The following is a 21,014-nucleotide window of genomic DNA, read 5'->3' as shown; positions in this document are numbered from 1 at the left end:
CATCAAAAGCACCTGGGGATTTTTTTCCCCCCTAAAACTGATATGTTGGCTTTTCCCCCTTTGACTCCCTGAGCACTCCCTGTACTTCTCTTCCTGGGCTATGTCTGTGGTTATGGACTCCTGATGATCAGGTCCCTGACCTCCTGGGTTCTGCCTTGCCCCAAGGGAGGCTGGTGCTGGAGATGGAAAGGCAGGAGGGGAAAGAGGTCGGGTGGTTCTTTCCCACGTCTTCCTGCCTCTGTGCTGTCTCCCCTCCAGGGTGTGGGTGACCACAGCTCCTGCAGCCAGTTCTCCAGGGCCCCAGCTCTCCCTGGCCCCACTGATACTACTCACCCTTCTTCCTTCAGTTCAGCGGTGCTAATGGCTTCTCACTGCTGCTAGCTTCTGAGGACCTCCCCAACTCTTCCTCCATAAACAAACACTTCATTCAGTTTCTTCCTTAAATATCTGATAGTGAATTCCTGCCTGGGCCTCTTCCCAGAGATTTGGATTCAGCTGGCCTGGGGTAAGGCTTTAGGAACTATATCTTTGTTAATCACTCTTGATGATTCCATTGTATAAGGTGGGGGAATGCCTGCATTAGAGAGATTCTGGAAAGCATTGGCATCTCCAGAAATAGTGTCAACAGAATACTTACTGCTGGCCAGGTTCTAAGGGCTTTACTTATATCTAGTTCATTCTCCTGATGACTCTGAGAACCAGATGATATTATTGTCTCCATTTTACAGATAAAATGGTTGAGGGCAGAGAGAGGGTAAGTAATTTGCCAAGGTCAAACATCAGTAAGCAGTGAAGCTAGGATTCAATCCAGAATTTGGGCTCTCTGCCATTACTCTATGCTGTACTAATATGAATTTTGCCAATTTATATTCTTTTATAAAAAGATTTTATTTATTTACTTGAGGGAAAGAGAGAGCATGAGCAAGCATGAGTAGGAGGAGGGTCAGAGGGAAAGAACCAGACACCTGCTAAGCAGGGAGCTCCATCCCAGGACCCCAAGATCACTACCTGAGCTGAAGTCAGTTGCTTAACCAACTGAGTCACCCAGGCTCCCCTGCCAATTTATTCTAAGCAATGATTTGGAAATGAGAATAACCTGCTTGTTTATTCACACTTACATTCAATAATGTTTTTATGCATTCACCCTGAAACATTTTAATGAGAAACTACTTATGTCTCAGATATCAAAGAGCCTCTACCTATCAAGGCTAGAGGGGAAAAAAGAGACAGACTTATAAACAGATAAATAAGCAAATGTGTAAACAGATAAAACGGAAACATCACATGATGGATTGGACATATGTGTGAGGGAGCTCTGGAGAATAAAAACTGTGTTGCAGCTGGGACATGAAAAAGCTTCCCAGCCAAGGAGACCACAGATCAGATAGGGTCACTGTCAAAAAATGTCTCATGGGGAAAGATCCACGAGGACAGGATGGATTCCATGGCAGAGGCTGGATCTAAAGAGAATCAGAAGGGTCATTTATCCCAAAAGATTGGATTCTGAATTCTGTCCTGTAAGCACAGAAGAACTGGAATTGGTATTAAGTGAGGGAAATGGCATGTTCATACTTGGCTTCATGGAGATCACTCTGCCTACACCGCGGAGCGTGAACTTCAATGAGCCACGCCCAGACTCCGTGAATCCTTTAGGAGACAGTGGAAATTCAGGTAAGAGATGATGGACTCAGAACGCCAGCAATCACAGTGCCTGTTCCTAAGGCATTTTTAATTCATTGATTTTTCTCTGGTCCAGTGCACAGTCTGGCTATTAAACATAATGTGTGTGGTCTGGTAATGATGCCGATCTGCCCGGTTCTGCCAGGCCCTTTGGGAAGCTCTGGTCCCTCTCAGCCCACACTCAAATTGGATTAACTTGGAAAGGAGAAACACCATGCCTTTTTCTGCCTGTGAGCGGGCGCTAGGAATTTTGGGACTCCCGTGGGAAAGGGACACACACTCCTGATCAGCAGCCACAGTGTTACATGTCTGTAAATGGCACTAATTGGGCATAGTTTATTTTGTTTTGTTTTCTTTACAGAGTGTATGACCCCATTGTTGTGCTCAAATAGGAAAGCCATCCCGGGTTCCTTTGCAGGTAACAAGTTTGGTTCTGACCGCATCATGGTGGAGGCAATACTAATGGGATAGGGAGCAAAGCCCGCTCACAGACAAATGATGATAAAGTGAAATCTTTAAGTAATCATCAGTAAAATGAGGCAGGGCCCTGTGAGCTGTCTCTCCAAAGTGACAAGGCTAAAGAAGCTGCCAGGCCACCAGCCTGAGGCCCCGAAGCCCATTTATGATTTAATTCCCATTTTGACATCAATCCACACATAGTAATAACCTTAGCCAGAGAAAGAAACGTCCTGAGTGTGCTTTTATAGTGACATGCCTGCATCCAGGAAGCAAATTTTTGATTGTCAATTAAACCCCAAACAAACTCAACTGTTTCCACTCATCCCACCCTACAAAGCTGCATCATATTTCAAACGGCACTGTGGGGCCCACTGACATAAGCTGTGTTTGGTATATTCCCTTGGAAACTGACACCAATTTCATTAACCGAAATCTGGTCTTATGAAATTATAAGATCTGTTAGTTGGAAGCAGGAGTGGGGGTGGGGGAGCGGTTTACAGATCTCAGAGTCTGACCCTTACCTGAAGAATATCCCCTCTATTCTATTCTACCTAACAAGGGTGGTCCACTTCAGTAACTCTAGAACTGACACCTCAGAGAAGCTATGTGGTTTCCAGAAAATCTGTAGGTTTTAGGTCAAAGATCTAATTCTACCCCAGACAAGGCTATCCATCCTTCTGTCTGTCCATCCATCCAATGTCTGTATATTATACCACATAGTATGTTATATATACAAGGATATATGAACATACAAATATAATATATAAAATATTTGTATAATATGCAAAGCATATTATAAAGATTACATTCTATATTGAATATAAAATGCATGATAACAGAATAAATACATTCAATAATAAAAATTAAAATATACAAATATACCATGATATATTTATTATATTATTATACACTTACATAATATATATGATATGTAATATAATCATAATGTGTGCTATATATATATTTGTATGTATGTATGTATGTATGTATTTCTCAACCAAAGCAACTCTGCCTTCCGGGGAATATTTGTCAGACTAGAGATATTTTGGCTGCCATATTGGGGATGCTCCTGGCATCTAGAGGGTAGAAATCAGGAGGCTAAACATCCTAAAAAGCACAGGATAGTTTCCCACAATGTCCCCATAATCTGACCCAAAAGGTTAATAGTGGTGATGTTGAGAAACCATGGTTTGCACATACAGAGAAATACATGCAAATACAAACACACATACATACTTAGCTCAGAGTCAGGCACATTTCCCTTTACCGTGATCATTAGAAAATTTATGGTTCCCTTAAGCCAAAATCTGTTTCCCGTTTAGTCTTATATATGCCCCTTGGAAAGATATAGAATAAGCCAATTCCACTTCTAAAGACAATCCTTCAAATACATAAAATAAATACAAAAAGACATCTTCCAAAGTTACAACCTCCCCAAACCCAGAACCCCAGTTCCTTCCCATGCTCCCCTGTATTTCAGGGTTCCCAATACACTCATCATAATTTTGGTGGAAAACCACCAAACAAAAGCCACTTAGGAAGATTAAGGGGGAAATTGGTAGGGAGGGGTAGTAGGATGACAGGGAATTTGCTGGAAAGACATTGGTTTATCTCAGAATCCAAGAGAACTCCAAGAGTACCTGATGTTTGGGAGGGAGAACATTATTATATTCTAGATGAAGGGCTAGGTTTGTCTTTATTAATCATCAGATCCTCAAGCGTCAAGACAGTGGCTAGAAAATTGTAGGTACTGAATCATTATGTGTTGGATGGGTGAATGGGAGAAGGAAGGAAGGAAGGAAGGAAGGAAGGACAGATGGGCAGACGCAGGGGGAGGAAGAAAGAAAGAAGAAAGGGGCCATAAGAAGGGAATTCTCACTAAAAAAGGGAATTAAGAGCAATAGCCAACCTCCAGGAATGTTCTTTGTCCCTTTTAGGAGCCACTTCTCTACGAAAAAACAAGGAAACTGTCAGCAAAAATAAGCATCAGCACATGTGTGAAGCACTGACTCCTACCATTTAAAGACCTCCTAGCTTTGATTCTTCGGCTTCTGTTTGCGATGTTAAATTTCTTGCTGCCTCTTTAAGCTTACAACATGGTTTGGGGCTTTGCAACATGCAAGTCTGTTATTAGAGATTCTGTTGAATTATTCAGGGCTAAATCAAGATGCGAAGACACCTTTTTTGAGACAGAAAATTGGCAAACACTCTCTAAGATGCCTTACAGCCAAAAAAAAAAAAAAAAAAAAAAAAAAGCCACAAATTCTTCTGCAGCTGTTGTATGTACTATAAAATTGATAATGATAAAAAAAATTTTTTTTTTTTTACCTGCATAAGAATGGCATGTCCTTCCCAGGACGTTCTTTTGTCTCCAGTGACAGTATTAACTTTTGACAGCCACAGTCCCACAAGAGATGCACCTGATCTGAAACCCAAGGGGTTAATTCTATCCCTTGAAGCTTCTGAAACACAAATGGGCTAATGTGCCATCAATATCAGAAATCAACATTAAGTGGAAAGATTTCCCTCTCTTTGACTTTCATTATAGGCCCCGGAATATTGAAAACCGCAGTGACTCAGGGGATTGTGTCAAAACACACTTGATACACATCAAAAAGAATTGCCTCAGCAAGGCTGAGAGAATCAATTGTCTCTCCTTCCAAAATGCTGACCCAAAAGCTGAGGCCTCCTGCGAAGTGCAGTGAAGTTTCCTAGAAAGCTTCTGAATACAGCTCAGGTGTGGCACAATGCAACAATCTCTGCAAAAAAAAGAAAAGAAAAGGCCATCTGGACAATGTTCTGCAGCCTAGACCTGTTCCACATATCAATAAACCAAGAAGGATGATAGGAAAGCGAGGTCAAGCAGACAGAAGAGAGCCAGGAATACCTAAGGGCTATCGACGACCATGGTATGGCCCGTGGATGTTACAAGTACAGGAATCCCAAGCATTTAAGCCAAGACCCTGGCTTCTAAATACTGTTACAGTTTAGTGTCGAGAAGGAATCAAAGTGAGTGTGTCTCTGGAATGTTATCGGTGTAAATGACCTTCAATCAAAAGTAGGTAGAGTGACCCTCTCCTTTGTTTTGCTGAGGAACCCTCCCGCGGACTAAACTCCTTCAAGGAACTTTCTCTGTAGCTTTTTGTCCCACAGCCCGTCCCTCATCTCACTCCACAATTCCCCAACAATAGGTGAATCTGAGCTGTGTGCTTAAGTTCGGAGAATGGAGTATCGTGCCAACAGCTCATCAGCTGACTGACGCCCACCAGCAGTGTGGACATTCGTCCATTTCCTACTGGCTAAGCTGGAATAGGGGGCTCGACTAAAGGCTTCAACAGATGATTGAGCTCTTTCTTGAGATCTGTTAGAAATGGCACTTCTGAAGCTGTCCATTAAAGCTAATCTGCTGCTGTGGTCATGATGACCTCGTTTGCTCCGAAGCATGTATATACACCCAAATATGTTTACATGCACATTATTTTTCATGTACTAATGTCCCCAAACGAGTAACATATCTGATAGTCAAGAGACACAGTCAGGGCAGTAACCTTACTGTGGACAATTCAGACTGAGTCCATGACTAAGTCTTGCGCAGCAAGAGGAAAGAAAGTTTTTATAAAGAGAAGTTTCTAGAACTGAGTCAGTATCTGCCCCTTCAACTTACATCTAAACTTACTGTACTGGTTTCCCAGAGTTGGTAAACAATTCAGTCTTCATAAAATTTTTTTTTAAAAGATTTTATTTATTTGAGAGAGAGACAACACAAGCACAGGGGAAGGCCCAGGGAGAGAGAATCTTGGTCTCCCCACTGAGCTTGGAGCCTGACGTAGGGATTGATCTCAAGACCCTGAGATCATGACCTGAGCTGAAACCAAGAGCTGGATGCTTAACTGACTGAGTCACCCAGGCACCCCAATCATAAATCATTTTTGAAACAATGTTGTATCTGGACTGTCAGCAAAGTGCCTCCTTTAACAGCGGGGAACATTGTTAAGTACTGAGGTACAGAGTGAGGTGTTGCCCCAAAGTATCTAAGAGTGGTTATGTTTATTTCCTTTTTTAGACTCTGCAAGTAATTCTTGAGCACTAAATGTTACTCCATAGCTCTGCTATATTACAAACCATTTGGTCCATTACTATGTCCTTGGGTTGCATGTAAGAGAAAGGTCTACTGTTTTAGCTTTAAAAAATAAGAGGTTTCAATGTTTAGGCAACAAGAAGTTCAGAGGTAGGTAGTCTAGAGCCGGTACCAAGAATCAGCAATGTCATCAGGCTCCTTGCACCTTCTTGCTCCCATTTTTAGCACACAACTCTTAGCCTCATGCTCGCAAGAGAGCTGCTGTGCTTCCAGGAATCATAACAGCATTTCAGGTGGAAAGAAAATGGAAGGGCTTTGAGTCAGAGGGAGAGAGGCTTGCCTTTTCATTTGGGAAGGGATGCTAGTTCAAAGAACTTCTATCTGTGTCACATGGCCACCAACCTCTAGCTATAAGAGAATTAGAAGTGATTTTTTAAAAAATTGGGGACATCACCACTCTGAACAAAATTGTCTAATAGTGAGAAAAAAATAGAGGTGAATATTGAGTAACTAGCATGAGCCACAGTATTTTAATCATCTGGCTCTTCATTACTATTTCCTAATAGAAGCTTTTAATAGAAGCTCTTTGGGAACCTGTGACTATCACAGTGAATGACATAAATTGTACTGAGAAAAAGAAGAAAGCAAGGAAAAGAGAGAGAGAGAGAAGAAGAAGAAGGGGAAGAGAAAGAAGAAGAAGAGGGAAGTAGGGGAGGGAGCGTAAAGAAAGAATAAAAGTTAACGCAGAAGGGGAATGAAAGATTAAATCAAGTGGGCGAGCCATAGGCCAAATCCTGCCCATCACCTGATTTTTAAATAAAGTTTTATCGCAACACAGCCATGTCCATTCACTTAGGTGAGGCTTAGGCCTGTTTTCCGCCTAACAGGACAGTGAATAGTTGTGACAGAGACTTGTGGCCCATGAAACCTAAAATATTTACCACATGGCCCTTTATAGAAAAGGTCTACAGACCCTTGGGCTCAGGGACTAATGATTTCTTGGTTTCTCAGGAGATAGGTCTTACAAAATTATTTAAAAGTAAAGAAATAACACAGCAGTGCAGGTACGGAGGGAGCAGTCCACTTGAACTCCTCCCTCTGAGCACCTTCCCACTCCCCAACTGTACTCTTCTTCCCACTGGATGGAGGGGTCCATCTGACTGAACACCTCTGTCTCCAGGCCTCACTGTGCCCTCTAAGAGGCTAAGTGACTTAGTGGCAGGCAGAAGGTCTTAAATACAGACCTTATGCTTTCTGGATTTTCTGATTTTGATGTCCATCTATCATGCTTTAAGAAACCTGCTACCCCTTTGCACCCCTGCTCAGAAAATCAGATGGCTAAACATGGCTAGGTCTATCATAGTAAACGGAGTAAAGAAACAGGCCTTATAAGAGAAGTCTGGAGGACAGGAAATATCCATGGACATGTACATGGAAATGTGCAGGGAGGCACTGGCTAGGGCTCTGCATTTCCTGCTTAGCCTTGCCAGGGAGGGTGAAAGGGGGGTCTGACCACAGCAGGCTCTTCTACCCTGTGCTTTCTGGTCCCTTTTCTGGGAGGCCTGCAGGTCCTGCTATTTACAGCTGCCAGGGAACTTCTGGATGGGTGGGGGTGTGACCAGGGCTCAGTCTTCCTTCTCCCCACTGAGTTGGGAAGAGGGGAAGTGCACTGCACGGGGGCCAGGCCCCAACTCCCCCCCCCCCACTACCACCAGGAGCTTTTTAATAACCTTCTCCCTCCTGCCAGGGCTTAGAGGACAATCACTCTTCCCCCGGTGGGAATGCTCCCACACACCCAGTCCCAACCTCAGCCCCTTCTCTTCCCTTGCGTGTCCTCAAAACCAAGGCCTTATATTTATTTCCCTTCCCAGTTGCTTTAAATATGGACAATTTTTAATTTAGAAATGGATGCTAAGAAGAAACATGGGCATCGCCCCCAAGCAAACCTGAAAGTCTGACTTCCCCATGTTCCATGTCGACAAACCCCCGACACCCCTCCCCAAAGAGCAAAGGCCACCCCGAGCAAAATGCCAAACCAGCTTTTACAAATAAACTTGTGGCCAAACTGCAGCCATAAAACTTTGAAAACTACTCTGATTGAGACATTTGGACTAATTACCAGGGAGCAGAGGCTCTGGGTCCTTCCCTAATGCTGTTTATTACATTCCCTCGTTACAGGGACTCCCTGGGGTTGGTTTCTGAAATAAAGATTTAATTTGCGGGTAAATCAGAACAACAAAAAATGTAGCTCATTGTAAACAATAGTATCCCCAGCCCAGCTGAGCCCATCAATATAAAAACAGAAGTCCTCCTCATCCTCTCCATTCTGTAAACATGTTAAATGCTATTTATTGTGACTACATGTGTGTGGCCCGGCACGAGTGAAATTGGGAGCATTTTCGTGACTGAGAGACATAAACATCAAATACTGCTCCCATCATTCTTCCAGTTTTCAAGTTATAAAATCTAAATATTAATTTTAATAGAAAGGTTAGGAAATTGGAAACTGCAGTACCCACTGAAATCATCGGAATAACACACAGCCCAAAGAGGGAGCACCAGCATTCCAAGGAGATTAAGGAGGCAGGTGGGGTCCAGACGTGGTCCATGAAATATGACATGTGTCATAAACAGAGGCTTAGGCCCATGGCTCCCTACCAACCCCAAGTCCTGCCCAGCCAATGTTGTGCGTGCGTGTGTGTGTGTGTGTGTGTGTTTTAACTCAAGACAGTATGTACACAGATACAAAGAGCAAGAGAGGAGACACAGTTATTCTGCTGCTCAACAGAGAGTCAATTTGACCATCTTTGACCTGGAGTCTGGGAAAGGGACAGTTTGATTGTCATTAGCCCCATATCCGTTATCCCCAGACCCCATGATGAGTTAAGACAGTCCTTCTAGAAGAACATGATGATCTTTGGGCCACTCAAGGGCACACAGTCCTAACTGTGGACAAAATCGGGAAGCACACATCACAGGCTCCTCACTTCCAGAGACCAAGTCATAGAATCCTCTCCATTTAGGAGTAAGGACTTCTTCCTCCCCTTGTCTTCTCACCTCTGGCTGCATAGGGCCCAGACTTTGGCAGAAACCATGCACTTGAGGGTCATTGCCATGGTGGAGCAAAGAGGCTGGCACTGGGTTGGAGTCAGAAGTCATAGGTTCTAACCTTCACCATGGAGCCAATGCCGACTAGAACTTCAGCTACTTGGTTTACAACTTGTTACACATTCCTCAACTGCCTTATCTGCCTCCTTCGCTGGCAGGGCCTAGACTTAAAGACCATGCAGTACCCTGATCGCATGTTAGGACAGTGGCTCGCAAATGGGGCTAATCCTATTCAATGACCCCCACCCCAACAGGGAACATTTGCCAATGTCTAGGGACATTTTTGGTGTGGCCACATTGGGCAAGCTACTGGCATTTAATGGATAGAGGCCAGGGATGCCACTAAACGTCCTCCAGTGTACAGAACAGGCCCTCATAATAAACTCATTTATCCCAGAATGTCAACAGTACCAACACCAGTTGGTTTTTTATCCACTACTCTTGAACTAAAGTCACTTCATCAAAACTGGATAGTTTGGGAAAAGTATAAACCTTTTAAGACTTCATATTTATAGTCTAAGAAAACATAAGGCAGACGGGTTTGAACAACAGCCTGTGAAAAACAGAACTAAGAATCTGTTTTTTAGATTTTACAGATCTCCCAAGTTCTCCCAAAGAAATGGCCCAGACCCAGGGTCTTCCCAGAGCAGGGACTTTACCTATGTTGGCTGAACTGAACATCATCTTGTTACTGTGGCCAGACCAAGCACCTTGCCTGCTAGGAGAGGCCTGTTCATTTTCTGTGTAGAACAAAACAAAGGTGGGCAGAAGGCAAGGGCAGGGGACCTGCCACAGAGTTGGTGCTTGGTAAACATTTCCTGAGGGAATGAACGGATGGATAGAAAACCAAAAAAAGTCTCATCTAGTCAAGACACTTGTCTTCTCTCTGAGCTTCCTTCTCCTCACCTATAATGTGGGGACAATGCTAATACCTGTTCCATAGATTTCATGGGCTTCTTATGAATAACAAATTATATCATTCCTGGAGCACCACCTGGAGGAATGGTTTTAGAAACTAGTGATCCCAGAAATAAAATAGACTCCACCCAGCTGCTGTCTCCCCATGGTCAACCCCACACCAGACCAACTGACATCTTCATTAAGTCAGGAAGCAACAACTCCCCCTACTTCAGTAGAATCTCAATCCCAAGTTACCATAGGAGTCACTGACATTGGGGCGGGGGGAGGGGAGGTGGGATGGGGTTTCATGAGCATGTCATCTACAAGATGGATGACAAAAGTTCTGAGATATCTCAAGCTGCTTCTAGCCAAATGAGTTTTCTCCTGATAAATTTCAAAAAGAAAAGGAAGATGAATGGCCTTGTACAAAGTGTCCCACATGTTTAGAATGGGCTCATGCAAATCTCACATGCTCCCAGGTGACTGGGACCCTCACTAGCTCTCACTCCTTCTCACCCCAACACCACCACTACCACTCCTGGCATATTTCTAAAGATTTCTATGAAAGCACAGTTCCCTGAGATAATTCTTGTTTTACTAACATAAATTCTATGCTCACACAAATCTGGGAAAATGCTACATTAAATGAAGTTAGACAGATTTTTTTTTTTTTTTTTAACTTACAGGGATTTTTCACAGCCTTGGGTGTATGTTGGGAATTTCCATTGGCTATAGTGTGTATTTCCAAATCCACTTCAAGATTGAATCTTTTCTTCTCGCTTTACCTAGAGAATATTGTTTCAAAAACTAGCTTGAGAAACTGGGCAATCATTCCATCTTGACAGGTGACTGCCCTACCTTGCTTTTAAAAGGATCGGTCTCTATACTTAAGAGAAGTATCCCCCATGCATAGTCTACTTTTAATCCCAGAACCAGGTTCTCAGGCCTAATGTCTCAGTTTCTAGATGTTCATTTGAAAAGTTCAACCCCTCCTGGGAAGTCTACCACAGATGAAGCTAGATGGACACCCTTTACTGACCACATATTGCCTCCCTCAAAAGCATGCACCCTTAAGCGACTTGTAATTTATACATATGCCAAGCTAGCAGCTAACCCAACAAGATAGCAGCTGTGAGAGCACTCAACTTGAGTGCCACTGCCTGAGAAGGGCCCAGCAGCTCAGAGAAGAGAAAGAGCTAGAACTGGGATATCAGGGAAGGAGCTGGAAGGAAGTAGAAACTAAAGTGGACCTTGACCACCCCACCCTGGAGCAGCAGAAGGACCTGGCCTCAAAGTTTCAAGCACAAAAAGAGAAAAAGCTGCATTAGCAGGACCTAAGGTCCGTTTCCCTGAAAGAAGAGCATGAGATACAGATCAGGATGCATTATGGAATTGTCCCCCGCTTCAAAGCAAGGGAGAAGGACCTTTCAGCCTCACACCAGACAATCATAGGTAATGGATGCTCCTTGGCCTCAGGGGATAATCTCATGAGCGAGGCAGAGCTCAGCAGCAGGGAATGGGAGCACTGGCTTGGTAAAGGGCATTTGGATGGGGACCCCCCCCCCCCACCAACACACACATTAGCATCTATTATGTACAGCAAAGACAAAAATGGAGACGTAAACATAAGATTTTCATGGAACAATCAGAACAGGGTCCGAGGAGAGGAAAAGATGTGAAATATAGTATCACATCAGGCATGTCTAGGTTGAAGAGAAGGATACAGAAACCTTTTTTGGGAGGCAACATACACCCTAAGGTAGATTTTCCCCCTTTCAGATATAATATATTTTGAATGTGACCTATTCGGTGATTTGATTGCTTTTTCTCTGGAACTGATTTTATTGCTGCCATCCATCTATATTCTACCACGACCACTCACAGAACCTTTCTAGAGTGCTGAGGCTTCAAATAAAAAGCTACATAGAAAATTTGCTTTTTTCTTTCTTGCATGATCATGGCGTTTGGTATGATTTTCCTCTAAAACTCTTATTTTAGATAAACTAAACAGTAGTCCTCAGGGATACAGAGAATAAGACAGATATGGGATATGATAATGTCTAATATTTGCAGGCTGCAAGAGGAAATGAGTCATTTGAATAACATAAGCAATGATAACTCAGCTGAATATGACTAAGATGTTAAAAATAAGGTGTGTTTACAAGTGAATAAACTTCCTGATCGTACTGCTAGTCTCCAGAGAGATGGAAAGGGAACAGACAAATGTCCTTGGCATCCCAAAAACTTCCTCTTATTTTCTACCAGCCTAGTGTGGTCATGGTGGGTTGCTCATGGTGTCTGCTCATTGCCTATTGATACAAAATTGAACGACATGCCCACTAGAGAGGAATCCTCCTGACAATCTATATGACGACCCCATCTTTGGGGTCCTTTGCTTTTATTTTCCTAAAGATTTGTGGAGTAAATCATTGGAGCTATCTTTTCTTGAGGAACAAAACTCCGTATACATTCACTACTGTTTAATTATTCTTTTCTGGCCCCTCCTTCAGTTACCTTATTGAATCTCAGGACCCTAATGGTAATTCCTTTCTCACCAGATCCTTGATGAACATGTAGAACTATTTTGACCTTGGCTGTGAATGTCTTAAAATGGTTAAACATTTCTCCTACTCAGAAGACACCGATAACTTATCAAGGATTTTCTTTTCTTGAGTCCCACTGCTATAGATTACATGAGTAAAGACATGGGAAGAAATATACTTGGCAAGAGACTTCTTTCCATTCAGTACTTAGTCTATTGTCTATCTACTGTCTACTGTCCTTCAGCATGCATTCTTGAGAGGTTGGCAAAAATGAAAAACTGCTTTTCCAAAACCACCCTGCAGTCAGAGCACTCACTGTGATTTGAGTTCTGCAGATGAGATGGGCCATCTGAGATATGGAAAGGAATAAGCAGACAATGCCATCTTTCCTTGGCAAGGCTGGTGGACAAGCAACCTACAATAGACACGAGTCTTGGCAATTGCCCTATTTGTTTCCTTTGCCTGGGAACTGTATTTGTGGGTGTGAAACAATTGTGGGGAAGAGGGGAGAGAAGCTGTTCTCTGTCAGTTGATCCTGAAGTAAAAACTCAACTTCATTTTCTCTATGTACACTATAGTTCAATAGAAGTTAAAGTTAGAAAAAAAAATCTGATATCAATCTTCTCACTTCAGATCCACCTAATTAATTTTGAAGTACCTAAGCCCCTTTATTAAATACCTCTCTGCTTGTAATAACTCAAGGGCTTTCAATTTCCTGCACATATCCTTCCCCACTGTAATAGCTTTCTTCTTCACTTGAAGACCAAACACAAGGGGACAGATCTCAGTTTGGTTAAGGAAGTTGTCCAACAAAGGATGGACCATGCTGATGGCTAGTAAGCTTGCTATCATAAAAGGTAGTTTAAGAAGAGACTGGACAAGCCATATGAAAGGGTTGGTATGAGGGGCATTTGACTACCAGGCTCTATAATTCCTAATGTCCTGTCCAACTCTTGAGATTCCTTGATTTGCAAATGGACAACTGATTCCCTTTGAAAGTGGCCTCTGTGAGACTGTTGCAAGAGACAGTCAGCCCCTCAAAAGAACGTCCTTGACACAACAAACATCAAAGGACCAAATAGCACACATGTTGAGGCTCTATGAGTCTTTTGCTGGCTCCAAGTTTGAGCAGAATGTGGGAGAAGGCAAGAACAGCACTACCATCACCAATAATAAGGCTTGCCAATCAATAGATAGAATCTAGAATCAACTCTCACAGACCAAAGGCAACACAATGGGATTGAAAAACCAAAGTAACCCAAGTATAGGAAGATTTTCTATTCTGACTTTTGCTGCTTTTCACTGGTTCAAAAATTCCAAGAACTATTCCAACTAGAAAACTGCTGTTTCTTTATTTCCATGAATATTTCTAGTTGAAAAAACTGGACTTGTGGATTTCCTTCATCAGCTTTTATGAATGACTGTCCTTTGATCTCCATTCATAGATGATAACTTCTGGAGACTACCTGAACATAATAGGGGAAGGAAAACTAGGAAGCATATGTTGACCAGCCAGGAGTCATAGGAAAAAAGAAGATAGGATACTCTGTGATGGGAACAGTTCATGTATCCCATTTGCTCAGAGGATCATAGTGCTAGGCACCAAAAGAAGGAAGAGAACTCCAGTAGGCAGAGCCACAGTTGATAAAAATCTGCTAGGCTATAGGCCCAGAAACCTACTGTCCAGCTCTAGAACCAGGAAAGAATTCAACACACACTCATATGAGAAGAAAACAGAACCAAGGAGAAAGTCCATATACTTCGCTTGTTGCCATATTCTGGATCCGAGCAGATTTCTTCTCAATTGAACACACACACACACACACACACACACACACACACACACATACTGCATTTGCTATACATCAGGTATGCACTAAGTGCTTTCCATGTATTATCTCATTTAATACTGAAAAGAGCTTCATTACATGTATAAATATTCCTGTCATAAAATGATGAATCTTAAACTAGAAGGGTATAACTAACTAGACCACAGATACACAGAGAGTCACTGAGAGAGCTAGGATTTAGACAGAGATCACCAAATACCTGAGCCTTTACTTTCGAGAACTCTGTTCTATTGCCTCATTTGTGATTGAGCCCGTAAGAAAATTAGAACCTGTGAAATAGTAAAAAGGAAATACAGCTCTGCTATTCTGAAGATCTAAAGGAAAAACAGAATTTTGAAAGTCATTTGTTATAAAAACCCTGTATCCTTTTAAATCCATTTTTTATTTAGAAGGAAACCATAAGACATAGCTTCTTTGAAGCTGTAGTGGAAAGTCATAAAGACCAGAGTAGATGAGGATGAAAGGAAAAATGAAAAATAAAGCATCAAAAGTTCTCATAAGGGGCACTGAAGGCAGAACTGGGATAGTATGAAATATGTCAGCGAGAGGAGGTTGGCATTAAGTTCTCCTAAAAATGCAAAAGAAAATAACACAGGGTAGAAAGAGTATTCAAGATAATAGCTGTGGAGGATAAAGAATAGAAATACAAATTTTAAAATGTTAAAAATACAAATCTTCTAAAGGAAGAAATCAAAACAATTGGAGCTATAGCAAATACTCGTAGACATCAAGCCTTTCTGAGCTGATAAAACACATGCATATCAGAAGGGCTCTCCACAGTCCCAGCAAAAATCAATGAAAAAGGCCGAGACTAAATCTCACGTTGGAAGCATTTCAAAATTCTAAGTACAAAGAAAGATACTGTAAGTATCCAAGCAGAAAGTCATGATTTCTTCAAAGAAAACAAATCAGGCTGCTCTTAAACGTCTCTGAAATTTTGGAAGGCCGAAGACAGCATTACCAAATCTGCAGACTTCAGGAGAAAAATGTGATAATAACCTAGTATTTTTCTACCCACATAAGTTGTCTTGCCTAGTGGAAGACAAGAGAAATATGTTCTCAGATACGGGAGAGTTCAGAAGACAAACCTCTTATGTGTTTTTCCTAAACAGATTGGGGGCATACCACAGGAGGCCAAGGAACACATCAAAATGAAGATGGACAAAATCTCAATGACGTAGAAAGGGACCAGAACACTTCTTGGTGGGAGAGCAACATGCATAATATCCAAACATCTAGAAGTCTGCAAATAATCATGACTTCTACATACCAGACTTGGCTGAGTCCATTACACTAATGAGCTTCCAAGAACATGGGGGTCTCAGTACCTCCTCTCACAGTGCCATATGGATAAAACCCAAAATGACATTTTTAAATAGATTTATTTTAATTCACATACCATACAATTCACCCACTTAAAATGTGTGCTTCTGTGGTTTTTAGTATATATATAGGTACAGGCAACCATCCTCACAATTTTCAGAAATGTTCATCTCCCCAAAAAGACACTCTATACATTTTAGCTATCAATCCTATAATTCTCCAACCCCACCGTCAGCCCTAGACAACCCCTAATCTCCTTTCTGTCTCTATAGATTTCCCTATCTGGATTTTCATATGAATGGAATCATATACTATGTGGCCTTTTATGCTTGGCTTCTTTCACTTAGCATAATGTTTTCCAGGTTCGTCATGTTGTAGCATGTGTCAGCATTTCATTGTTTTTGTGGCTGAGTAATTGTAATGTCTATTGTGTAGACATTCCACATTTGTTTATCCACTCACCAGCTGGTGGACAGTTGGGCTGTTTCCACCTAAAACTAGTTCTTGAGCAAGTGTTACCATTTACCATGGAGAAAACTCTACTTGAATTCAACAAATCCCTCTGATAGGCACTCTCTGTCAGTCAAGGTTAATTATATATGTAAATTAAATACCTCAAAAATAGAAAAAGATACAAAAGAAAGAAAGAAAGAAAGAAAGAAAGGGAGAAATAAAGAAATAGAGAAAAGAAACCCACTGTGGTCATTCTGGGATTAAAAGCGAACGATTTTTTTCATTTTACATATTTTCAACATTAAAAAAAGGAGATACTCTACATTACAGTTTATGTTGCGAGTAAAAGACACATTCTCATAGATACATTCAGTCTTGTAATACTTGCTTTGAAAACACAAGCTTTTTCCAAGGTGACTGATCTATCAGGGAGCAATTTGAACATCATGTAAACTTTGCTCATGCACCATTTCTTACACAAAGCAATGGTAGGTGAACATAGAACACTGTACCCCACCACTGGGAGCCTTCTAGGAATATACAAACACATATACGCGCACATGTCAGACATCTACCTGCTATCTTGGTTCACTCTGTGTTAGGAGCCACACCCATCCACATTCAGCAACTGAAATTTCTGTCCAATTTCAGGTGACCCTGCTTCTACTAACTGACAGAAACTCTCAATCTACAATCCTTCCATCATTCACTTCTACAAGCCAACTCCAGGTCCCTTTCAAGGTAAGGTGCCATACTTAAAGGTTTTTTATGCATTTCTTAATATTTAACATGGGTCACACTGTGCTAGTATTTTATTAAAAATTAATTCTTACAGTTTTTACTTCTTCAAAAAACATATTATTGATTTTTTTTGAGTCTTATACCCCAACCCCTATTTTAACCATAAGCCCTGTGGTTTTTGTTGCTTTTTTTTTTTTTGCAGTGTGGTGATTCTTAGGAATGCCTATGTGGAATCCTAGCACCACTGACTATTCATACAATACCTCTGAGAGGAGACACAAGCAATTTGTACCTCAGAGAGGCAACTGGCAGTCACCAATGTGAGGACCGAAACTTTGCTTTTCACTGTATTTTCTATAAAGATTTTATTCATTTATTTACTTGACAGAGAGAGAGATCACAAGTAGGGAGAGAGGCAGGCAGAGAGAGAGGAGGAAGCAGGCTCCCCACTGAGCAGAGAGCCCGATGTGGGGCTCAATCCCAGGACCTGAGATCATGACCCAAGCTGAAGGCAGAGGCTTAACCCACTGAGCCACCCAGGCGCCCCTTCACTGTATTTTCTTGTGTGATGTGTTTTCAAAGAGAAATCGCTTTGAGAAAGAAGGTCCACATCAACCAAGCCTTGTGACCAAAGAAGCCAGATTCAAAACTTCCTGTTAGCCCAGAAATATAACTCCAAGGAACCTGTGGAATATGGCTGCACAGGGAACTAATCTCCTTCGCAGTTACAACGGGAATGCACATGGTTCTTGGTCAAGGGTCCTTCCAGCAAGTAAGATCAGACACAGGTGTCACTCCAGAGGATACTTGGCACAGAGAAAATGCTTGATAAAAGTTGAAGGCGTGAACAAAAAAATGGGACATGTGACCAGATGGGAGGGGGGATGATATTTGGGGAAGAAAGCTCTTTATGAAGATCCCTAGTGGTTTGAATCTAAAGCTTGGGTAAACACTGGCACTTGGGTCCTGAACAAGCTGAGGGTCTAGGTGAGGACCCAGCTGGAGTCACCTGGAAAGTCTGGCTGTCTCCTCTCTCACGGTGTACCCAGGCCTTCTAATTATTGTTGCTATCTCCCATGCTGTAAAATATTTTATCGGTTGCACCACTTTGCAGCATTTTGTCTAAAGCTCTTAACTGTCATAAATGCATCCAACTGTCTGCCAATGTGGAATAATAAATAATTATTATGGGAGTGACTGATTTACTTTGAAAAAACATGAAAGGCTCTAAACTGGAGTTTCCTGCCCCACATAATGTGCGTGAAAGAAATGAGCATCAGTAATCACTGTCAACAGTCTCTTGTAACTAAGAATTGAACCATTTATCTGTCCAGCATGTGTAAATTATCATCATCGTCTCTTCCACGGGAAGGCCTAACGGCAATTTATGTTATAAAAATAATAAGATATGAGGGCTTAATAGAAATTGCTTCTTGTTGCTTTACCTGGGAACACCAGGCTCCGGGGCCAGCAACCGTCTCGGGCCCTACAAATGCAGGCATACCATCCAACTGTTTATAGCTGACTTCCTGATTTGTATATATATTTTTACCTCCTTTCCCCAAACTAAGAGCAAAGAGCTTGCCTGTTATATTTATGAGCTGACCTTTCCCTATCCCCTTCAAGGATACTTCCTCTTGTGACCAACAAAGATAATGGCAGGGAGCAAATGAGTTCTCAGCACTGAATAATTGTAAATGTTCTGACATCCTCTGAAAATATTATCAGGGCTCGAAGTTGCTATGTATCCATCATGTCTTGCCCAGGAGAGTTTTTGTTTTTTTGTTTTTGTATTTTTTTCCCCCCCAAACGAGGCTGATTTTAACTTTAACAGTCCTTGGAATGTGCCAGCTTCCTTAGTTATTTTGACCTTGAGAATGTGTAGACTTCTTTGGATACCCCAAAGAAACAGCTTTGGGTAGGAAACATTCATATGTTTGCAAGTGTGTAAGTATGCTAAGTGAATGTTTCTTTTTTTTAAAATATCTTATTTATCTATTTATTCATTTATTTGAGGGAGAAGGAGAGAGTGAGTAAGAGAGCACAAGCAGGGAGAGTGGCAGAGGGAGAGGGAGAAGCACGCTGCCTGCCAAGCAGGGAGCCCAACATGAGGCTCAGTTCCACAACCCTGAGATCATGACCTGAACCAAAGGCAGACACCCAACCAACTGAGCCACTCAGGTACCCCTAAATGATTCTTTTAACCTTTTGGGGTGAGTCTTCAAGTATTAACACCCAGAATCCACAAGGTCCATTCTATGGACAAGAGATAACATACTGTTTATTGCTTAATGGAAGAGATTTTTCACTTTCTATCTTATTTGGCTTCCCCAGGTAAGCTCAGCCACATCAGTTAGAATCCAAGATGGTGGCCATGTATCAAGGCTGGAGGATATACTTTGTGGAACTGGGAAAGATGGTTTGCTTACTGGAAGAATGAAAAGCCATACTCAAAGCATTCTGCTCCTTGTCAGTTCTGAGCTGTTCTATGTTCAAACCAAAAAAAAATCCCTTATCTCAGGAAGTTCAAAGATGTCTAAGACATGGTCCCCACCCATAAGAAACTCAATTGAGTGGTGACATGGGAATGTATACAGATTACTCTTTCTTCTGGTGCAGTAATTCGACTTTTAAGACTTTTCCCACTATAGTTAAATTGGCACATATATCCCAAGAGTGTTTGCAAAGATAATCTTAATGGCATTGTTTATTGGCCATATGATGGAAACGACCTAATAGTCCTTTATCACAAATTGGCAAATGTACTATACATCGTACACTTAGAATACTATGCCGCACTTAAGAGAAGGAAGTTATCTGTAGATCTAGATGCACATTTCCCTCCCTCCCAAAAAGGTTCTCAGTGAGGCCTTTCCCCCGACCACTCGGTTTAGGATTGCAACCCCATTTCTCAGTATTTCCTATCTTCCTATCACAATAACGCTCAGTACCATCTAGCACAATACATATGATGCTAACATAATATCTTAAATATATGTAAATGTGTACATACATAGAAACATATACAGTCGATCCTTGAACAGTGCGGAGGTTAGGATATACCAAACACTCACACAGTCAAAAATCTGTGTATAGGGGCACCTGGGTGTCTCAGTGGTTTAAGCCTTTGCCTTTGGGCAGACCTTATTTATAATAAGGTCATGATCTCAGGGTCCTGGGATAAAGCCCCACATTGGGCTTTTGGCTGGGCGGGAGCCTGCTTCTCTCCCCGGCTCCCGCCTGCCTCTCTGCCTACTTGTGATCTCTCTCTGTCAAATAAATAACTAAAATCTTAAAAAAAAAAAACAAAAAAAAACTGTGTATAACTTTTGATTCCCCCAAGCCTTAACTATAGGACTCATAGCCCACTGTTGACTGGAAGCCTTACTGACAACACAAACAGCCACTAACGTATATTTTGTATGTGGTACATATTATATATGCTGTTCTTACAATAAAGTAGGTGAAGGAAAGACAGTGTCAGCAAAAAGCAATCCCAGGGAAGAGAAAACACATCGACAGCCCTGTGCTGTGTTTATGGAAAGCAGCAAGGTAAGACAATGTGCGGCTCATCCTCCCTTGTGTATGAGTCCTGCAGACGCACGTGCTCCACTGAGGGTCTCTGGAGGGAGGGTCGAGACTGGGAAGAGTGGTCTCCTCTAGGGACAAGTACTATGGGATGTGGGTTTAAGAGTGAGAGGGACACCTCGGTTTTACGGCATATCCTTTCAGAAACTCTGACCTTTTTTTTTACTCTGTGCATATTTGCTTTTTAAGATGAGTTTTTAGAACCATCACTAGAGCTGAGGTCTGGCTGGTTGTGTGCTGAGCATATACGAGAGTGATACCTAGACTAATCATTTACAGTTTCAAATACAG

Source organism: Mustela lutreola, chromosome 16 (genome assembly GCF_030435805.1).
Source record: "Mustela lutreola isolate mMusLut2 chromosome 16, mMusLut2.pri, whole genome shotgun sequence".
Taxonomy (NCBI): domain Eukaryota; kingdom Metazoa; phylum Chordata; class Mammalia; order Carnivora; family Mustelidae; genus Mustela; species Mustela lutreola.
Note: the sequence above shows the minus strand (reverse complement) of the source record.